Genomic DNA, 21094 nt, shown 5'->3' on the forward strand with positions numbered 1-21094 from the left:
GCTTTTTTATGCTCTATTATAGCATTTAATACATTATATTGTAAAGTTGATTTTCTTGTCTCTCTCCCTCATTAGATCATCAGTTTCTTGAGGACAAGAAGTGTATCTAGTTTATCTCTCTATCCCTAGAGCTTAACATATTGCCTGTAATATAAAACCCGCTCAATTCTCCAAAGAACATATACAGATCACCAACAAATGCATGAAAGGATGCTCAACATCACTAATCATTAGAGAAATGCAACTCAAAACTAAAATGAGGTATCACCTCACACCAGTTAGAATGGCCATCATCAAAATATCTACAAACAATAAATGCTGGAGAGGGTGTGGAGAAAAGGGAACGCTCTTGCACTGTTGGTGGGAATGTAAATTGATACAGTCATTATGGAGAATGGTATGGAGGTTCCTTAAAAAACTAAAATTAAAACTACTATACGACCCAGCAATCCCACTACTGGGCATACACCCTGAGAAAACCATAATTCAAAAAGAGTCATGTACCACAATGTTCATTGCAGCTCTATTTACAATAGCCAGGACATGGAAGCAACCTAGTGTCCGTCGACAGATGAATGGATAAAGAAGATGTGGCACATATATACAATGGAATATTACTCAGCCATAAAAGGAAACGAAATTGAGTTATTTGTAGTGAGGTGGATGGACCTAGAGTCTGTCATACAGAGTGAAGGAAGTCAGAAAGAGAAAAACAAATACCATATGCTAAAACATATCTATAGAATCTAAAAAAAAAAAAATGGTCATGAAGAACCTAGGGGCAAGATGGGAATAAGGACGCAGATGTAGAGAATGGACTTGAGGACACGGGGAGGGGGTCGGGTAAGCTGGGACGAAGTGAGAGAGTGGCATGGACATATATACACTACCAAATGTAAAATAGATAGCTAGTGGGAAGCGGCCGCATAGCACAGGGAGATCAGCTCGGTGCTTTGTGACCACCTAGAGGGGTGGGATAGGGAGGGTGGGAGGGAGAAGCAAGAGGGAGGGGACATGGGGATATATGTATATGTATAGCTGATTCACTTTGTTATAAAGCAGAAACTAACACACCATTGTAAAGCAATTATACTCCAATAAAGATGTTTAAAAAAATGCTCAAAATTTTTACGGAATTAATTAATAAATGATAGTGTTATCCAAGAACACAGAAAAGAGAAATATTGGAGAAGGATGATTTGACTACACAGCAGAAAGATAGAAAAAATTAAATGAATGAATTTGATTTGGGAACTCCACTTGAAGGTCATTGGTTATTCTAGGAAGAGTAGTTTCACTAGAGTGGTGAGAATGAAACCAGGTGCAAGAGAATGAAACATCAAAGACAGTTTAAGAGTAGGCAACACAATGTAGACCACTCTTGGGATGGATTTGAGAGTTTAATTAAGGAAGGAGTTAGGGTGGCAGGTAGTAAAAGACTTATTTGCATCCCAGTCATATACCTGGAGAATCCTTCAGTAGGGAGTCTATGTTTTTCTATTAAAAAAAAAAAAAGCAGCGTTAAGAAAAAGCAGATTAAAATAGTGACAATTCTGAGTTCACGGGATAAGAAACAAGGTGATGTTCTAAATTGCAAATAAAGTTTGAGATGCGAGTTGAGAAAGACCTAGAGAAGTTGAGGAAGCATTTTGTGAGAAGAGCTAAGACAGAGAAGTGGTTCAGGAATTAGTTGGAGAACACTTTATTTATTTATTATTATTATTTTTTTGGCTGTGCCACGTGGCATTGCTGGATCTTAGTTCCCCAACCAGGGATCAAACCCGTGCCCCTTGCATTGGGAGTACGGAAGTCTCAACCACTGGACTGCCGGGGAAGTCATGCAAACACTTTATGGCTCTCAGGCAGAGCTGGCAACTTTAACTAGAGAAGTCTTCACAGAATCCAGATCAAGGGCAGATTTGTTTTTCTTTTTCGGAAGGAGTGGATGAAGCCTTGAGTATGTTTTTAAGCAACAACAAGAGATTTCTTTAAAATAAGTGGGAGTGATTTCCCTGGTGGTCCAGTGGTTAAGAATCTGCCTTCTAATGCAGGGGATGCTGGTTCGATCCCTGGTCAAGGAACTAAAATCTCACATACCCTGGGGCAAGTAAGCCCACACGCTGTGACTACTGAACCTGCATGCCACAACTAGAGAGCCCGTGCACTGCAATAAAAGATCCTGCATGCCACAACTAAGACCCTACAGAGACAAATAATAAAATTTAAAAAATTATTTTTAATTTAGAAAAAAATATAGTGAGTGGGAGATTGATGAAGAAACTTTGGGAGAAGCGTTATCTTTGGAGGGAAGGGGAAGTTGCTAGCAACTTTTTTTTTCTGAGTAGGATGAAATATTTGGTTGAGAAAGAGGTAAGCCAACATGGTCATAAAATGAAGGGAACATAAAATTTTAATTTATCACTGAATTAGGGATTGAGATTGAAAAGAGTGGGAAAGGAATTGGCAGGTTGAGAACAGAAGAAACAGCTGAAAACAACTTCTGCATGTATTTGGAAACTTGACTAAAAATGAGGTAAATGAGTTAAATGACTTTCAAAAAGGCCACTGTATAGTATCAAGGGTTCAACTTAGATTGGAAATCACACGTTTATACTGAAGGCAATCCACGTGATTCTGTAATTTTCTCCAGGTATATCCAAATTGCCTGAGAACAAGATTAGAGAAAACTGATAGTTTGGTTGAACCAGGGTGAGAATTAACTAGCAAAGTGAAACAACCGTGTCAGTGGCATTAAGAAATTGAAAATAATAAGGAAAGTAAAGACAAAATAGCTGTAGTATCCATTATGATTTGGGTATGAAGTGAAACCAGAAAGAGGATAACAGATGAGTAAAGTAAAGTGTGGAACTGATGTCAATTTAAAGCCAAAGGCATGTTTAGTAGACATGCTAGAGATAGAGTTGTAGTGTCAAGAAAGAATTTCAAAACGTAAGATTGCAGATGTGGAACACTTTCGGTTGTTGACAAGACACATAAGTTAAGTGGGAAAGTGGAATGATGTAAAGGATGTTAGAACAATCCCTTGAAATCACCAATAGGTAGCCAAGAGGATCCCAATCTTACCTCTTCCCTCCATGTATAGTACACAGGTTGAATGTTAACATTTCTGGAGTCAGACAGAACTGGATTCAAATCTTAACCTTTCCTCCTTAGGTGACTAACTGTGGGCAAGTTACTCTTCTGTGTCTCACTTTTCATATCTTTCAAATGGGCATGTATCTATTTCCCAAGATTGTTGGGAGGATTACATAAGATATAAGGGTTGGTGCAATATAAGCCAATAACAGGTGGTTTAGAGTGCGAACTCTAGGGCAACACTTTTTCTGTTTGAATCCTAGCTCTGCCACCTACTTGTTTTACAACCTTAGGGAGATTAAGCTCTCTATGCCTCAGTTTCCTTGCATAAAATGCAAATAATAATAGGAACTAACTCATATGATTATTTTGAGGATTAAGTGAACCATATGAAGTCACAGCTCTTCACTTTTTTACCTGTAAGAATGGCAATTTCATATGGTTCGACATGTAATTTACATATGGTAATGCATATTATAATACATGTAAATTGATTAAGATGTGTGTGGCACATGGTAAGTGATCATCAAAAGCTATTATCAAGTGATAGCTACTAGTACTACTTTTACTGGTACAACTAATAAAATAAGAATTCTCAAATGGCCATCAAAAATAATAAAGGCTGGGGCTTCCCTGGTGGCGCAGTGGTTGAGAGTCTGCCTGCTAACGCAGGGGACGCGGGTTCGAGCCCTGGTCTGGGAGGATCCCATATGCCACGGAGCAACTAGGCCCATGAGCCACAACTACTGAGCCTGCGTGTCTGGAGCCTGTGCTCCGCAACAAGAGAGGCCGCTGTAGTGAAGAGGCCCGCGCACCGCGATGAAGAGTGGCCCCCGCCTGCCACGAAAGCCTTCGCACAGAAACGAAGACCCAACACAGCAAAAATAAATAAATTAATTAATAAACTCCTACCCCCAACATCTAAAAAAAAAAAACTATAAAAGAAAAAAATAATAATAATAATAAAGGCTGGAGACGGTGTGGAGAAAAGGGAACCCTCCTACACTGTTGGTGGGAATGTAAATTGGTGCAGCCACTATGGAGAACAGTCCAGAGGTTCCTCAACAAACTAAAAGTAGAGTTACCATATGATGCACCAATCCCACTCCTGGGCATATACCCAGAAAAGATGAAAGCTCTAATTTGAAAAGATACATGCACCCCCAATGTTCATAGTAGCACTGTTTACAATAGCCCAGACATGGAAGCAACCTAAATGTCCATTGACAGATGAATGGATAAAGAAGATGTGGTGTGTGTATGTATGTGTGTGTGTGAGTGTGTGTGTGTGTATATATATATATATATATATATATATATATATTACACGGCCATAAAGAACAATGCCATTTGCAGCAACATACATGGACCTAGAGATTGTCATACTAAGTGAAGTAAGTCAGACAAATACCATATGATATCACTTATATGTGGAATATTAAAAAGTGATACAAATGATTACAAAACAGAAATAGACTCACAGACATAGAAAATAAACTTACAGTTACTAAAAGGGAAAGGGAAGGGGCGATAAATTGGGAATTTGGATTTAACAGATTAAAAACTACTATATATAAGACAGATAAACAAGGACATATTGTATAGCACAGGGAACTATATTGAATATCTTGTAATAACTTATCATAGAAAAGAATCTGAAAAATATATATACATATACAACTGAATCACTTCGCTGTATACCTGAAACATTGTAAGTCAACTATACTTCAATAAAAATAAATTTAGGGCTTCCCTGGTGGCACAGTGGTTGAGCGTCTGCCTGCCGATGCAGGGGACACAGGTTCGTGCCTCGGTCCGGGAAGATCCCACATGCCGTGGAGCGGCTAGGCCCGTGAGCCAAGGCTGCTGAGCCTGCGCGTCGGGGGCCTGTGCTCCACAACGGGAGAGGCCACAACAATGAGAGGCCCGTGTACCGCAAAATAAATAAATAAATTAATTAATTAATTTAAAAAATTTTTAAATACTATATGTGCATAAACTATAGAAACAGGAAAAAGAATTCTCAATGTGAGAAAGCCATGAAAGATTCAGGGTTAACGTAAGTTGCAGCTCAATTAAGGAAGGGCAGCAGAAGGAACATAAAAAAGCAACCAAACACACGCGCACACACACACACACACACACACACACACACAAGTTAAAATTCACTGTCAATAGAATAAGGTTCTAAGAGTCATGCATTCTGCCATTTCCTCTAGTGCAAATCTACATCTCCTCCAGCCTTGGTAACCACAATTTTCCCCTAATTTAATTATCTGGCTTCAGTTTGTCTACTCTAATCCCCTTAACATAATGGTCTGAAATTAATCTTCCTTTGAAGCTGTTGTTCATGTACCTTTCTTTCCTTAAAAAAATGAATGAAATCCATAGTCTTCAAGTTCATCTTCAAGAACTGAGTTGACTTGGCCCAGAACAGTCCAAGAAGCCTAAATTCCACATCTGCCCTATCCAAGCCAGCTGCTTCAGCTAAACCAGGCTTTGCAAATACGATATAAACGTTTCCACCTTGTCTCCATCTGGCTCCGCACTTCAGGGCTCTTGGTTAAGGCCTCTTCATACCTCAAGATCCATTTCAAATCTACACTGACTGTTAAAACATCAGCTTCCCCATTTCACTCCTCTTTCATATCTGATCTCCTCAAGTAAAAAAGATCCTTAACATTACCTTTCATTTTTATTTGTGTGTGTACTCTATCTTCTCATGAGTCTGTAGGCACTTTAAAAATAGGAATCATGTCTGAAATCTCTTTGTATTATCCACTGAACCACCACAATTGCCTTGCATAAAATTATTTTAATATTTATAGAGTTTCACAATAATTGTGGAATGACAACTATTGGGAGAATTTTTGAAAAGAATGCAAACCTTTGATACACTTAAGAGTATAATAAATATTCTCAATTCAGATGTGAAAAAATGTAGAGAACAGTGAAAAGTTTAATTATCATCTTTCTTACATCTGTGCTAGTATAAATTCTCTTGGGTTGGTCTCACAGATAGAGAGAGGGGAATCCAAAAACAGGATCACAAAGGGAAAAGACTTAAGAAAACTACTGGGCACCTTGTTATTCATCCTTTTAAATAATGGAATATAAGTTTACATGTCCATGATTGACCATAGAGGGAATACTCCAGGTGAGCATGTAGTTCTTTCTAATGAGCCCTGTGGTTAAGCTTGGAAATAGTTTCGTTATGGGCAAGTTCATTGGGAAGTTATCCCACTGGGATTCTTAAAAATTTGTGTTACTATAATATTAAGAAGAATCCATAGAATTTTAAAGATAAATAAAATTTTAGAGCTCAAAGCATACATGTTGAACATGAAGCTCAGAAAGATTGTCGTAAGCTCAAAGTCAACAAACTTTCAACTCTTTACTGTATACTAGTCTATTTTTCAGTCTTAAAAATTGTGAATTAGTATGTAAATATTATATGTTCACATGAAGTAAATATTAGCAAAAGACTTTTTAAAAATGGGGTCATTTAGATAGTTTTCTTCCTTTTGCTTTTAATTCAATTCATAGGTATGTGACTGTATGTATACACTATATACTCATAAACAATATATTAGTGTACAAGTTAAGCTACTATAACAAAGACTCCCCAGTAAAACAGATTAAATGAAATAGATGTTTACTTATCTCTCTTGTTCCAGTTTGGGTGGTCCAGGTTGAATGATAGTTGTGCTGCAAGTTGTCATTTAGAGGTCCAGAGTCATGGCATCTTCATGTTCTGTCATCTCTCAGAACCTTATCCTCCTCCACATGTTTGGAGCTGACTCACAATCAAGTTAGTGTTCCAGTTCATAAGAAGAGAAAAGAGTGGAAACCCAAGTAGCTTGTCCTCAGTTGGAAATATCAAAACATTCTTTTTGATCAGATAGGAATGGTTTGAATTTAGTCATACGGTCAAAAGTAGCTGCAAGAAAAATTGAAAAATGGAAACTCTCTGAAAGTCATGTGCTCATCTTATTCTTGGAGGATACTAGTAGTCAAAAGGAAAAAAGAGAGAATGGAAATAGTTGATGTGTTTAACCACAGTAAGAACTTGTGCACATGCATATGCATTTATATGGTAATTTATTCATTTCATCACTTCAGAAATATTCAATGAGCGTCATATTATGTAGGAGACATTGTGTGTGGTGCAGAGAGAACTAAACTCGTCCCAGCCATGAAGCAGTTTATAGTGTAGTGGAGAAAACTGTGAAAATGAAATGAGTCTATGATGAGAGTCAACATAATTAGTATGAGAGAACATTAGGTCCAAACTTTAAGCCACAGGGTGTTCATGATGACTACAGTGCTTAATCTGTATTCATTTATCTCCTTTCTGTCTACATAAAAATTAAGTCAAGTGATTTTACGTACTCAGACAAGACTTTGCTGTAAGAAAACAAGGTAAATATAATTGGAACTAACATCTGGTTGGAAACATTCTAGGAAAAACTCTTAATTTATAAATATTTCAAGAAACTCTTTCAGTTAATTATGTGAAATATTTACTATTGTTGATGCAGGATTTTCAAAACGATGGCTCCAGCGCCTTCCCCTATAGTGTGTTTAGGGGAGAGCCAAACACAGTGCAGAAAACAAAAGGCATTTCTTCCTTCATTCATATATTCTCCAGGTCTGCGTTCTGAATTGTCAGATACTCAACTGAGTTTCAATCTTAACTATTGCTTTGAGCTGCAAAATAAGCAGAAAAGCCTCCAGCTGGACACCTCCCCCTAAATATTTTATTTTCTCCAAATAAACATGGTGATCCTCATCCATCATCCTCCCTCAACCAAAGCGAAGATTCACCTATTCCCTTTCACTATTTTTTTTTTGTCTCTTTAGATTCCATAAGTTAAATCACTTAAAACAAATGTTTTGTGAAAGCAACCAAATTGGCAAAGCCTTCTTCATAAATCAAGGCATAATCCTTCCTTCAGTATGCTTCGTCATATTGTTCAAAACAGCTATGACTTATGCAACACAGCATTATTTCTGTGTATAAGGGGGAAAGCTTCTCTCACACTCACCCCACTCATGCCACCACTCTCTTGAATAAACAAAGACTGAGGATTTCAAGTCTTGTTATTTTTCCCATTTATCCCCCAAGTAAGCATATAGTTATGTATCAGGTTGCAGAAAGCATGATATACTCAAAATTAAATAGACAGGAAACCCCTTGGTTCTGCTAAGAGGACAAATCAGACTCCAGCACACTGGAATGATCTTGGATTCTTACTTCTGATGTTGTACATCAAGCATCTGATATTGCCAAATAGCAAGAAAATTCTGATGGTGTTAAGGGATATTTAACAAAGAAGTTCAAAAATATCTTTTCAGCTCTAGACTGATTAAATGAATACTACCCTTTGCTTTATACATTTCTAAAAAATATTTTAAGATGATGCATAATGCCATTTTATATGCTACTGATTATAGCTTCAGACATCAATTATTCCACAAATATTTATTGAGCACCTACTATGTGTTGTGCAACACACAAATCCATAGGGATACAAAGGTGAAAAAGGGAGCCATGCTCTTTTACATAATCATTGTAAAATGCATCAATTATGGGCTAGTTTTACTGTTTATTATAAATGGTTAACTCTACTCAGAAAAGTTTATTCCTGTAACAATAACAGAAATTAGCATGCCTCTTATGACAGCAGCTTTCTTATTTTATGAAGCCATTCTTCACACTCTGAGATCCCTAAATATTTTTTAAAATCAGCTCTATTGAGGTATAACTTACTTACAAATTCGCCTATTTGAAGTGTTAGATGAGTTTTGACAAATGTACATACCCATGCAACCACCATCGTAATCACTTTCAGTTTATCTTAAAAGAACTCATAATCTGGACTGCTTAATTGAAGGGTGCACAGTAATGACTACGGAGCAGATGGGCACTTAGACATCAGCGCTCCCTCCTAACGTGCTAAGTAGAGTCATTATGAAAAGTGAATAACTCTAAGGGTGAGGATATCCTCAACAACCTCACTCCTACTTGTGGGTTGAAAATTAGGCGTAAGAAGGCCAACTGCCAGATAATGCTGTTGCTCTGAGGCTTGTGTACAAACTGAAAGGTTGAAGTGCACGCTTTCAGCACCAGGATCCGTTCCCAGGGGCTCCCCTCTTCTCTCCAGGGCTTACACCAGCCGAAGCAATACTGCTCCAACCTCTGAGCCCTCACCCTCACGCTCACCCCGCAGACAGGCATATTGTCCTGTCTGGAGTGTCCTCTTCACCAACACATTCCAAGCTGCTTTGGCTCGGGAGAATCTAAACTCGGGCCTGATGACAGATAACTAAAATCTTTTAAGAGAACTCTGAAAAGAAAAAAAAAAAAAAAATAGGAAGGACCTAGAGCTACATGTCAACTCACACTGTGTTGTCAGCTACTTTAGCTGACCGAGAAATACAATTCGTTCGAATGGAAGAAGTTTCAATGATAACCTTGTTGGGAAATGATATCAAAGGACAAAAGGTGTCACTCTGAAATGTGTAACTCAGTACCATCAGCAGTGTTCATTTCTGGGGCCATTTTAACTCTTAAAACTATTGCACTGTGGGTATCACTTATGCCCGAGACTAATTTATTGGTAGGGTCCAAGATTACGTGTATGCAGAATAAGTCTAGGTAGAAAATGTGTAATACACTGTTTAGGCTTCAGCAAAGTTAAGGTAAAAGTACTCATTAAACTAAAAATACGCACTAGCTCAGTTACCTTAATTTAGATATTAATCTTTATTTCTCTTGGTTGTACCATTTTCATTTGAGGGCCCCAGTTTGTACTGGGAGGTTCTTATCACTTACAAGATGTTTAGTAGCAGTTCTAAACAAAAGAGGTGGTTTTAGTTTACTAACTGTTTGTGTCATAACTAGCAGTCTTAGTGGAAGTTTGAAATAGTCCCTAGAAGCTAACCTTTATGGTCAGGTAAAAAATGAACTGTTAATGCCTTAGGTATGTAGGTAATAAGTCAAAGGCATGTATGTGTAAGTAGATTTTTTTACCATTCCAGTTGTTAGCTTGTGTTCTCTATTTTTATTTGTATACTCAAAACACTTTCACTCTTTCATGCTATTCCTTTAATTTCTGAAAATTGAACTGAAAAAAAAAAAAAAGCCAGGTCATATGTCAAAATATTTTTAATGCCTGACTTAGATTAAAAGTTTTGTATCCTCAAACCTTCTATCATGAATAATAGACTTTTTACACAATCTCTTCACTGCTTGTAACTTTGAAATATAAAGGCCTTGAACTTTTATAAAAACAAATATCTTCTAAGTTTCATATATGAGGACCAAGATTATTTTATAATAATATGTTTTATAAAAAATAGTTTGCTCTAATAATTTTATTGAAAAATTGCTGTTAATTACTACAGAGGTAAAACATGTCAGTATTTCATCTTGTGTCCTTTCACTGGTGAATTAAAATATTTTAAAACTCAATTAAACTATTTGGAAAGCACATATGCATCATTCGCTTTTCTGCATTAGTTATTTTTCTAAACTAGGCATATTCAGTAAAACAATGTTCATATAAAAAAAAAAGGTTATTTGACTCTATTCTTAATGGTTCTCAACTTGAACTTAGGTACCTCTAAGTTTAGCATAGATATGTCTTTGTTATTTGACGTTAACTTTAACAGCAAGTGTCAAAATTCCGTGGCCCAATTTATGACTGCATCAGCAATTCACTACAGAAAATGTGGGCGGGGATTTTTTAAATTAACCCTTTTTTTTTTTTTTTTGCGGTATGCGGGCCTCTCACTGCTGCGGCCCCTCCTGCCGCAGAGCACAGGCTGCGGACGCGCGGGCCCAGCCGTTCCACGGCACGTGGGATCCTCTCGGGACTGGGGCACGAACCCTTGTCCCCTGCATCGGCAGGCGGACTCTCAACCACTGCGCCACCAGGGAAGCCCAAAATCAACCCTTTAACAGAGCAAAAATAATCCAGAGTCCTGACTGTTCTTCCAAATTGTCTACTCTCATTCAACATTCATTCAAGAGATATTTTTAAGTGTCTACTACATGAAAAGATCCCTGTTCTCCAGAGAGTCTGGCCCCAGTATTAACAATGACCAAGAAAAACATGGAGAAATAGCAAAAGGCAAGGAGTCTGACTCTTTTTGATCCCCAGGCATTTTTTTAATTTCTTTTTGTAGCAGTAAGTCCTCCTGAGTCAGAGTTGGAAATAAATCCTCTCTCTGCTTGGCCAAGAGTGAAGAGAACTATCCACCAACACCAACCCTCACAAACACACTTGCTTTAACTCACATAGTGTTCCCGTGAATTTTTGAAAGCTGCATCCCTATCCTGAATCTGATCAGCAAGATGATAATTCCTTTTTTATTAAAAATATGGGTTAGGGCTTCCCTGGTGGTGCAGTGGTTGAGAGTCCGCCTGCCGATGCAGGGGACACGGGTTCGTGCGCTGGTCTGGGAAGATCCCACATGCCGCGGAGCGGCTGGGCCCGTGAGCCATGGCCGCTGAGCCTGCGCGTCCGGAGCCTGTGCTCCGCAACAGGAGAGGCCACAACAGTGAGAGGCCCGCGTACCGCAAAAAAAAAAAAAAAAATATATATATATATATATATATATATGTATATGTATATGGGTTAGAGTCTATTCACAGAATTCTTCTTTTCGGTCAGAAGGCTCTTCTTGGGTTGCTTATCTCTAGTGACAAATAATTACTCCCTACAAGAAGCACCTCTGTGGAATGAGATCACGTCATAGGAGAGCATCAGCAAGATAGTATCTTATTGCATTTTCTCAGAAAGAGCTATGCACTGAAAAACACAATTTCTCCACTGTTTACTTGAATCATGGACTCTGTGACACCACCTCTAAAAGCCACTAGAAGAGTCCATCTGGTATCACCTTCTTTATTACCAACTCAAGGGAAGTCCTTTCATTTTTAACTCTAACTCTGTTGTTATCATAATTCTTAAACAAATGCTAAATTTTCCTCTGTGTCCAATGAACACTCTAACCAGATTATATTTCTATTGCCTCTTTTTTAAATTAAATTAATTTATTTTTCTTTCTATTCTTTTTCAAATTCTTTTCCCATTTAGATTATTACAGAATACTGAGCAGAGTTCCCTGTGCTATAGAGTAGGTCCTTGTTGGTTATTTATTTTAAATGTAGTAGTATGTATATGTCAGTCCCAGACTCCCAGTCTATCCCTCCCCCCACCCTGGTAACCATAAGTTCTTTCTCTAAGCCTGTGACTCTGTTTCTGTTTTGTAGATAAGTTCATTTGTATCACTTTTTTTTTTTTTTTTTAGATTCCATATATAAGCGATATCCTATGATATTTGTCTTTCTCTGTCTCACTTACTTCACTTAGTATGATAATCTCCAGGTCCATCCATGCTGCTGCAAGTGGCATTACTTCATTCATTTTTAGGGTTAGAGCTACAAACGATAAATGCTGGAGAGGGTGTGGAGAAAAGGGAACCCTCCTACACTGTTTGTGGGAATGTAAATTGTACAATCACTGAGGAGAACAGTATGGAGGTTCCTTAAAAAACTAAAAATAGAACTACCATATGATCCAGCAATCCCACTACTGGGCATATATCCGGACAAAACCTTGGTTTGAATGTATACATGCACCCCAGTGTTCACAGCAGCACTGTTTACAATAGCCAAGACATGGAAGCAACCTAAATGTCCATTGACAGATGACTCTATTACCTCTTATATCATTTTATTATCTAGTACGAACATACTGAACAAATGTATAAAATGATTTCTCAAGTATTGTTTTTCCATATTGTTTTTTCAAACTTCACCTACAATAACCAAAATTACTGTGGGAATACTTATGCATTAGAACTAGCTCTCAAAGCTGAATTATTTTTTCTAAAAAAATTTTTTTAATTGCATTGAATTCTTGTTTTATACCTTGTAAAACCTACCATGGAGCTTCAGTTAGCTTCCTCAAAAAAAAAAAAAAAATTCCAGATACTCAAGAGCAACTATGATCCCCCAAGTGCCTCACTCTAACATCCATGAAGATGCATAAGTTTTGCTTCATTTCTAAAAATGTAAGTACAGTTGCTAATATAAGTCATTCTTTTTGACTCTATAAAAATAGAATTTTTTAAAAGCCCAAAATATGAAAAAATAACGAGAATATTTAAGTCTACCACCATTATGACAATAGTACATATACCAAATATACCAAAATATACCATATATACAAAAGATAGCTTATAATTTTGTTCATTTGTATAAAAGGTAAATACAGAAAAACCCTTATTCTAAAATACTTAGAGACTAAAAATGTATTCTGTGTAGAAATTAGTATGAAATAGAAGAAATTATTTAGTTCATTTACAGAAAAATATTGCAATTATTCCATATACTCTTTGTCTAGCTAAATATCTGATTTTTTAAAACTTTGCAATATAGCTAACACCTGGATACATCAACCCTAAAATCATTCTTTCTTACGGAATTGAAAACTAAATACTGCTGCTTCTAGTAACTTCAGGCATATTCTGAGGAGTGTGAATTCATTCAGACCACCGTGATGATCACATACTTAAAAAAAATAAAATTTTCAAACACTGGTTAAATAACTGCTGTGTTCATGTATTAATCAACTTCCTAAAAGCACCTAGCCTATAAGTCATCAATGCTAATTATGGCCAACAGTGAGCCTCATTAATGTGTAAAGTCCCAACTGGATAAACATCACTATCCCTGTTTTACAGATGGGGACACTGGGGTTTGGAGAAGATAAAGAGGTTGTCCAAGATAATCTCCCTGTTAAGCAACAGAGGCAGGATTTCCACTATATTCTTCCTGACATTGAGTCTATGTGTTTTGCACTCACCATCTTGCTCCTTGGGACCCCCACAAGACCTAAGTATATTTTTAGTTTTAAATAAATACCTAAGTATCACTGACAGCATCAATTATATCACATGTCATATTCTGATTAATACAAAGAGCTAAATTGAATATTTCAAAATTATATCACCTATATGTGAATGCTTCATCTTTTTCAGAATTCTTTTACAAATAGTATCTCATATGTCCTTCCAAATCTTGCGACTTAGGGAACGGCTTTTATTAACATCTCTGGAAACATGAAGAAAACTGAGACACAAAGAAATTAAGTGACCTGAATAAATCACACACAGACTAACTCAATGGTAAGGTTGGACCCAGGCTCCCTGTTACTTCCACTTAACACAGTATCAGCATTTTTAATGACAACATAGTAGCAGTAAATAATGTTAAATATCACGACATCTTAAGATTAATCACAAAAGCAATGCCATTAAAAACATTAAAATTTTAAAAACAAAAAATACTGACCCAGTGACATTATCCAAAATATTTTATTTCTATGGCTATACTATAATTCAGGATACCAGTAGAATTCAAGCAAATATTGTTTCAAGTGTTGGCTTAGAGAAATTCCTATTTTACTTGTACAAATTTTTACTCTGGGGCTTATCAGCTTCGATCTAGACAAAATATCTGAAAAATGAATCAATTATTAGACCTTTTAAGTAATATCAGTCTATACAACTGTTTTCTACAAAAACAAATAGAAGAAGAAAAGTCACACATTAACTTTAAATCTGAACATGTTTCCTCATGTAAACCTTCATAAGGATTTCCTTCAATTGAAGCTGAAAGAAAGACAGTCTGCATGAAAAAAATTTAGTTCAGCAAAACTTGCTTTCATTATTTCTCTAAGAACAGCAAGCTGAGATACCTTGTCCTACATAACTCATCACCGTCCATCTAAATGGTAGCTGCCCTGGGGCTTGAAAGATGTAGGCAACTTTTTTTCTTTTTAAATCTTTTTCTCTTCAAAAATTTTAGTACCTAATTAGTAGATATCTTGGAACCTTTCAGTGTAGGTCAGGGTTAAACCTGTGGGAATATATGCTGTAGGTCTGCTGTAAAATAAAACCTCTACTTTAAAAAGTATCACCTTACATTACATGGCAGTGAGGTATTGCGTTCTCTTTCTTCAAGGTTTCCCTTGAGGGGAGTATGCACCCCTCTACAATTTATTCCAAGCACCCTCTGAGGGAAGAGAGGAGGGCTGGGAAGAGAGTCCATTTTTCTACCCTGGCTTGGAAACTTAAGACTGAGAAAGGTTCTGTCTTAATAGCTGATATGTTTTAAAAAATCTTTCATACTTATTTGTAAATGTGTATATGGATTTTTCATATGGAAAATATTTATATGGATTTCTCATTAGTAAAAATGCAATAGTATTTTAGTTCCTGTCTTTTTTATTTTATTAATGATACAATTAGAAATTATTAAGGAAATTGCTTCTCCATGAAACCCTTCTACTGCTCAGAGACACCCATTTTTCTATTCCTGGTTTCTGTGCTATTGTTCTATGATAAACTTTTAGTGACTCAAAGGTAGTCACCCAGCACCTCTCCTGCACACTGAGAAAGTGATATCCCCAGTATTAATAGAATTAACATCTCTGAGCTGTGGCATTGCTCCATAGGACGTCAGAATTTGTGACTGTCGCTTGCCCTTTATTATTCTGCACTTTTAATATAATGATCTATGTCTTTTTACATAAATGGTTTATTTGTCTCCATTCAAATACAGGGTCTTTGTGAACAGAGGTCATATCATCCATGTCACAAGCGTCTCCCCAAACATCTGGAAGTATCACGTTTTGCTCAAAGTGGGAGAAAAATAAGTGTTTTTTATGTTTGTTTTCTGATCAATTTCTTGTCATGTCTTAGTCAAATTGGCCAAATTACCTAATATCTTTGGCCCAGTTTTGTTACTTCTAAAATGAATATAATACCGCTAGGCTCACAAGTTGCTATAAAAATTAAATGTGTGACTATTCTTTGGAAAACATGAGATGTTGTACGCTGTAGTCACTTTCGTGATTAAAGTCTCTTCAGAAGGGAATAAGGCTTTTGAAAAGAGGTGGCTTTTGTTCATTTTCTAATTAGTGTCCATTGTCTAGTTATTATTATAGAAAATTCATCTATTTTAAGATTTTCAAAATAACAGGACTCACGAGAAATGGATAGCAACACTTCAGATACATTTGTCATGCACGAGCAAGTGCCGGGAAGTACCGAGCCATGCTGTCTGGACAATCCCGTTCCCTGCCTGTGTCCAGCACGCAGTACTTGTCCCCTGCTCCCTTCCAGGCTGAACTCTGTGGATTAAGATTCTGATCTGTCAACAGTGGGGAAAATAGCACTTGGCAGCTCGCTCATTTTGAAAGACTACATCTTCGGCCAAATCTACTAGGCTTTATACTATATCTATAGTAGAAACCATCTTGTTTTCATTTTTCTTTCTTTCCCGAGACTAAGCATAGAATCTTGAACATAAGAAATTAATAATAATTATTAAAGAATCCAGTTCAAAATTATTATCAATCTTCATTTTATGCTTCATTGTCAGATCAAAATGAAGAGACTGAGGATTACAGTTCCAAAGAAGTTGCATATATGTACAAAATGTTCATCTCCCCGACAGGCTAATGAACAATTCAGGGTTCCAAAGCAAGTCACCTGCCCTGGTGACTTGGTGAAATTAATGTACATTCCAAAGTATCAATTTACGTATCAGTACCTGTTGAGGATCATTGGTATCCTGCTAGGTTATTTCTGTTTTAGAACTGCTTGTTCCTCCATATTTTTAAGAGCATATTATGAAAATAAAGTGAAATTTGGATTATTATATTTCAAAACAGACTGCGTGAAGAGATAGGAGAGAAAGAAAAGGTAAAACCAACATTTGCTTGAATTCTAGTTTAGGGGACATTTAGCTCCGTGAAGGCAAGAAGTATGTTTTTGCTGACTGTTTTTGTCCCAGAACCTAGAATAATGCCAGATATATATTAGGCCTCAGCAACATCTGAGTTTAATAAATAAGTGAATTTATTAGGTACCTGTAAGATACCATCCTAAGTGCTAGAGAATACAAGGGATAAAAAGACATAGTTGCTATGTGTATCTGTGTATCAGACTGGGAGTCATACCCTAAATCCTAGCGCTCTGACCAGAGGAAGTGCAGTCTTTGCTGGCAATCCCTCTAGGAGCCAGTCAGCCGGCCAAGTGGGAGGAGATGGATAGGGGCTTCTCCCGAAGGGTCTCTCAGTTGAGGTTTGGCACTTGCCCCATCCTTCTGCCCCATGGACCTCTGCACTCTGCCGCCAGCTTGTCTCCCCACTCCTGCAGGTCAGACCCAACTAACAGGTGATTTTCTCTTGGAGAGCTGCAATCTTTTCCTCCAACTGAGTCTCCCGGGAGAAACCCACAATCCTTCAATCAGATTTGCATTTGCCTGAACCCCAGTTATGGTCTGGGTTCACATCTTCTAACACATGACTCACTGGGCCTAAACAGATTACAGAATTTAGCCAGGCAGCTGTTTCACGGTGCTGAGCTTTCCGTAAGTGAGGAGTTCCCAGAACAGTCTATGCCACCTAGAGGCTGCTCTGCCCAGAGCATTCAACCTAGATCTGCAGGAAAACGCCTCACTAATGCCACTTGCCAGGCTTGTGGCGTCTGATCTCTGACCCAGGCCAATGCCATTACGTACAGAGTATGATAACTTCCATAATGCAAGTCTACTCAAGGCATGACAGGAATGCAGAGGATGAAGCTGGATTTGAGATTTGGAGAAAGAGCTATATCAGTTGAGTCTTGTAGGATGAACAACATTTCCAGACAAGCAGATAAAGGAGGAAACAGTTTTCCATTTGGAAGTGGCAGAACAGAAAAAAAAAAAAAAGCTTAGAGGCTGGAGGTTAAAGAACCAGAAAAGAATATATTAGTATAATAGGAGAAAGAAGACAAGATATAAAAGGGAATTTTTACATAAACTGCACATCCATGTGATGCAAATATGTAAAAGATAGAAACGTATTCATAAACATTAAGTATAATCCTTCTAGTGAATTTTAAGCATTTGTGATAAACTGTTAAGTTAAAATGGTTTAAAACTGCTGTGTACACTATGATCTCCCTCGTGGAAGAATATGAAAATATTTGGATAGAAAAAAGTTGAAAGCAGATGTTAAGAATTGCTATCTCTGGGTGCTAGAAATATAATAAAATTTGATTGATTTTTTCTTATTTTTTGTTCTTTTTGTTTATGTGGATCTTGTGATATTATTACAACAAACATGTATTAATTATGACTTTAAAATAATGCTAGCAAGATGACACAGAAAGAGGGGGAGAGTTCCCAAGTACAGATTTTCTGAAACTGAGGTTCATCTCTAGTTTTTACAAGGATATATTAGTAATGCAGAAAACAATATTTCAATATATGTATAAACTTTATTACTTTATGATGAGTATTGGCATGTAAATAATATTTGGCTTATTTTTCTCTCATAAAGTAGACACTGAAAGTGACAAATATGAAAAAAGTTAAATTTATACAGTTGTAAAGAATTTCTCCAAGTATGAATCCTGATGGACCAAGAAGATGAGGCCAACCTTAGTATAAATACATTGTGGTCATGATTGAGAGATTCTGAGGAAGGAGCTCTAACATAAAACAGTCTCTCCCTTTCATCTGTGCTCCCTGTGGACTAAAATCCTTACAATTTACCCCATTTTTGAAAGCAAGAGTTAACATTTAAATGCTGTCTGAGGTGACCAAGACTTTTAAAGATTATCAGTTACTTTAGCTTGCGTTCATTTCCAGGTTCCTGGTGGGTAGAAGAAAGTGGAAAATGGGAAGCCTCAGTTCTGATCAGGGGCAGGGGAGAGGGAAAGCCTGGAGCAAACACTGCTTCTTTCCTTGAGGCTCCTGTCACCAGGTTGTGAGTTCCCTGAGAACAGGAACTATGTCCTACTGTGTCTTCTTTAATCACCCGCGCCTAGGACTTGGTCCAGGACATTGTAGGAAGAAAGAAAAGGAAGGAAGGGGGTAGGGGAGAGCAAAAGAGGAACTGCTCAGGAAATTTGCTGAGAATCTAGAAGCATACAGAGGCTGCTGGGCACCTGCCAAGAGGCTGTCAGATGGAAAATCATCCTTACCATTTTCCCCGATCCTAATGTGCTTTGCTACCCCATCCGCATCTTTCCAGATACAGACAGAGGAGGATACAAAAGGGAGATAGAAGAACATTGAAGATATCTGGTTACATTATTGGCAGACTGAAAAACACACACACAAAGCAAGGAGCAAAGAAGGGAAGGGAAGGGAAGGGGGGGAAAGGAGAAAAGGAAAAGACATTCTTGCCCACCAAAACAATTTAAAAACCAATGTAGTCCACCCTTTTCAAGGATAACAACACATTTCAATAATGTTTAGTGGAATCTAATTAACTGAAATCTTAGGAAAATTCTTAGTTTAGGTTTCTTTCTTCTCTCAGAGGAAAACAACATACAAATTTATCATGGGTTGGGATAGATTCTAAATCTATCTCAAAAAGCTGCACTTTCTCAGCTTTCTGAAGTTTTCTGGCAAGAAAGAAGGGCGATCACAGCACACGCATGCAGTGTATTTGTCAGGTAATGGGTAGGCTCTGTACTCAAAACATCACTAATTTCCATAACTAGGCGAGTGTAGAGATTTGTCCTCTTCTATTAACTCAAAAATACCTACTACTATGGGATCGGAAGTTCAGAGATTAGTAAACCTCTCAAATTTAGTCAATTAAGACTCTTTATCCAGTTTCAACATCTGACTTTTTTTCAGCACACAGTCATGTCCCCTATCAAGAACATTCGACACAACAAATGCATCTGAGATCTGACAGATTAAGGAGATCTTATCCACATCATAAAAAGGGTTACCTTTGATTTTAAAAGTTTATTTAATGCAGTTTAAATGATTTGTTTCACAAAAATTCAAACTTACTATAATGTTATAAAAGCCCTCGTGTGGGTAAAGTGAGTTGCGTCTGTATTAAATATACGTTCATTGTTGTCAATATAATTTTTTCCTCTTAAAATATAAAATTAGTGTTTTGTAGTTATGGAAAGAGTAGTGATTGATGGATAGATAGATAGATTTAGAAATGGAATGCAACAAAGATTAAGTTATTATTTGCATACTAGTACAAGAAAGGAATCAACAGAGTTTTGTGATCAGAACCAATGTAACACATAAAGGTAAAGACATCTATTCAGTCAAGGGTCTTATCCAAAGAGCAGAAGAAAAAGGAAAGAGCTCTGACACTCTATAGGTGTTTTCACAGAATTAAAGGGTAAATTTTTATGAGTTAAAAAAATGCATATTGTGCACATAGGTTCCTGGATTCATAAACAAACATTTATGCTACTTCAATAGTTTACAAAACTACACAATCCATAGAACAATTTAACTTAGATATAAAGGGATAGTTGCTGTTCTATAAGAAAACTAGCTATATTGATTTTATACATGTTCTCAGCATATTTTTCTTTTCTTTCTTTCTTTTTTTTTTTTTTTGATAGTTCAGATTTAAGTCTTTCTTGAAACTATAAAACTGGGAATGTATAAAGTTTGCTTGTGTCCAGTTTCAAAGATGGTCTTTTTTTCCTTTTCTTTCTAGTCTTTCCTTCTTTTTTCTTTTCCTTTCTTTTTTATGCACAAAATGTCTGCCAAGCCTGAAAATGATGCAGATCATGTTTCGATGTCTGTTAGGTGGCGCTTACCAAGCAGTCTGGCTCTGGTCAGGGATTTTTCAACTGCTCACTGTGGTGGAATTACAGTAGGGGGTTATGAGTGGGGTGAGTGGGAGGGAGGCTTTGTCCCCGCTGCATTTAAAATTACATCTAATCTTATCAGGGCGCTCGTCATTGTTTCTGGCGGCCAGGAGCAGGTACAGTACTGCTTTTGTTCAAGTCAGTAGCTTTGCTGAATAAAGTTGAGGGAAAAGCCAAGACTAAATAATATTCTTTCAGAAACTCATGTGCTGATTGAAAAAATGCTTTGAAAGAGAACAAGAGAAAGCTGGGGGCAGGACGAGAGACAGGTAAAGTCACAATAGAA

This window comes from Delphinus delphis, chromosome 3 (genome assembly GCF_949987515.2).
Source record: "Delphinus delphis chromosome 3, mDelDel1.2, whole genome shotgun sequence".
Taxonomy (NCBI): Eukaryota; Metazoa; Chordata; class Mammalia; order Artiodactyla; family Delphinidae; genus Delphinus; species Delphinus delphis.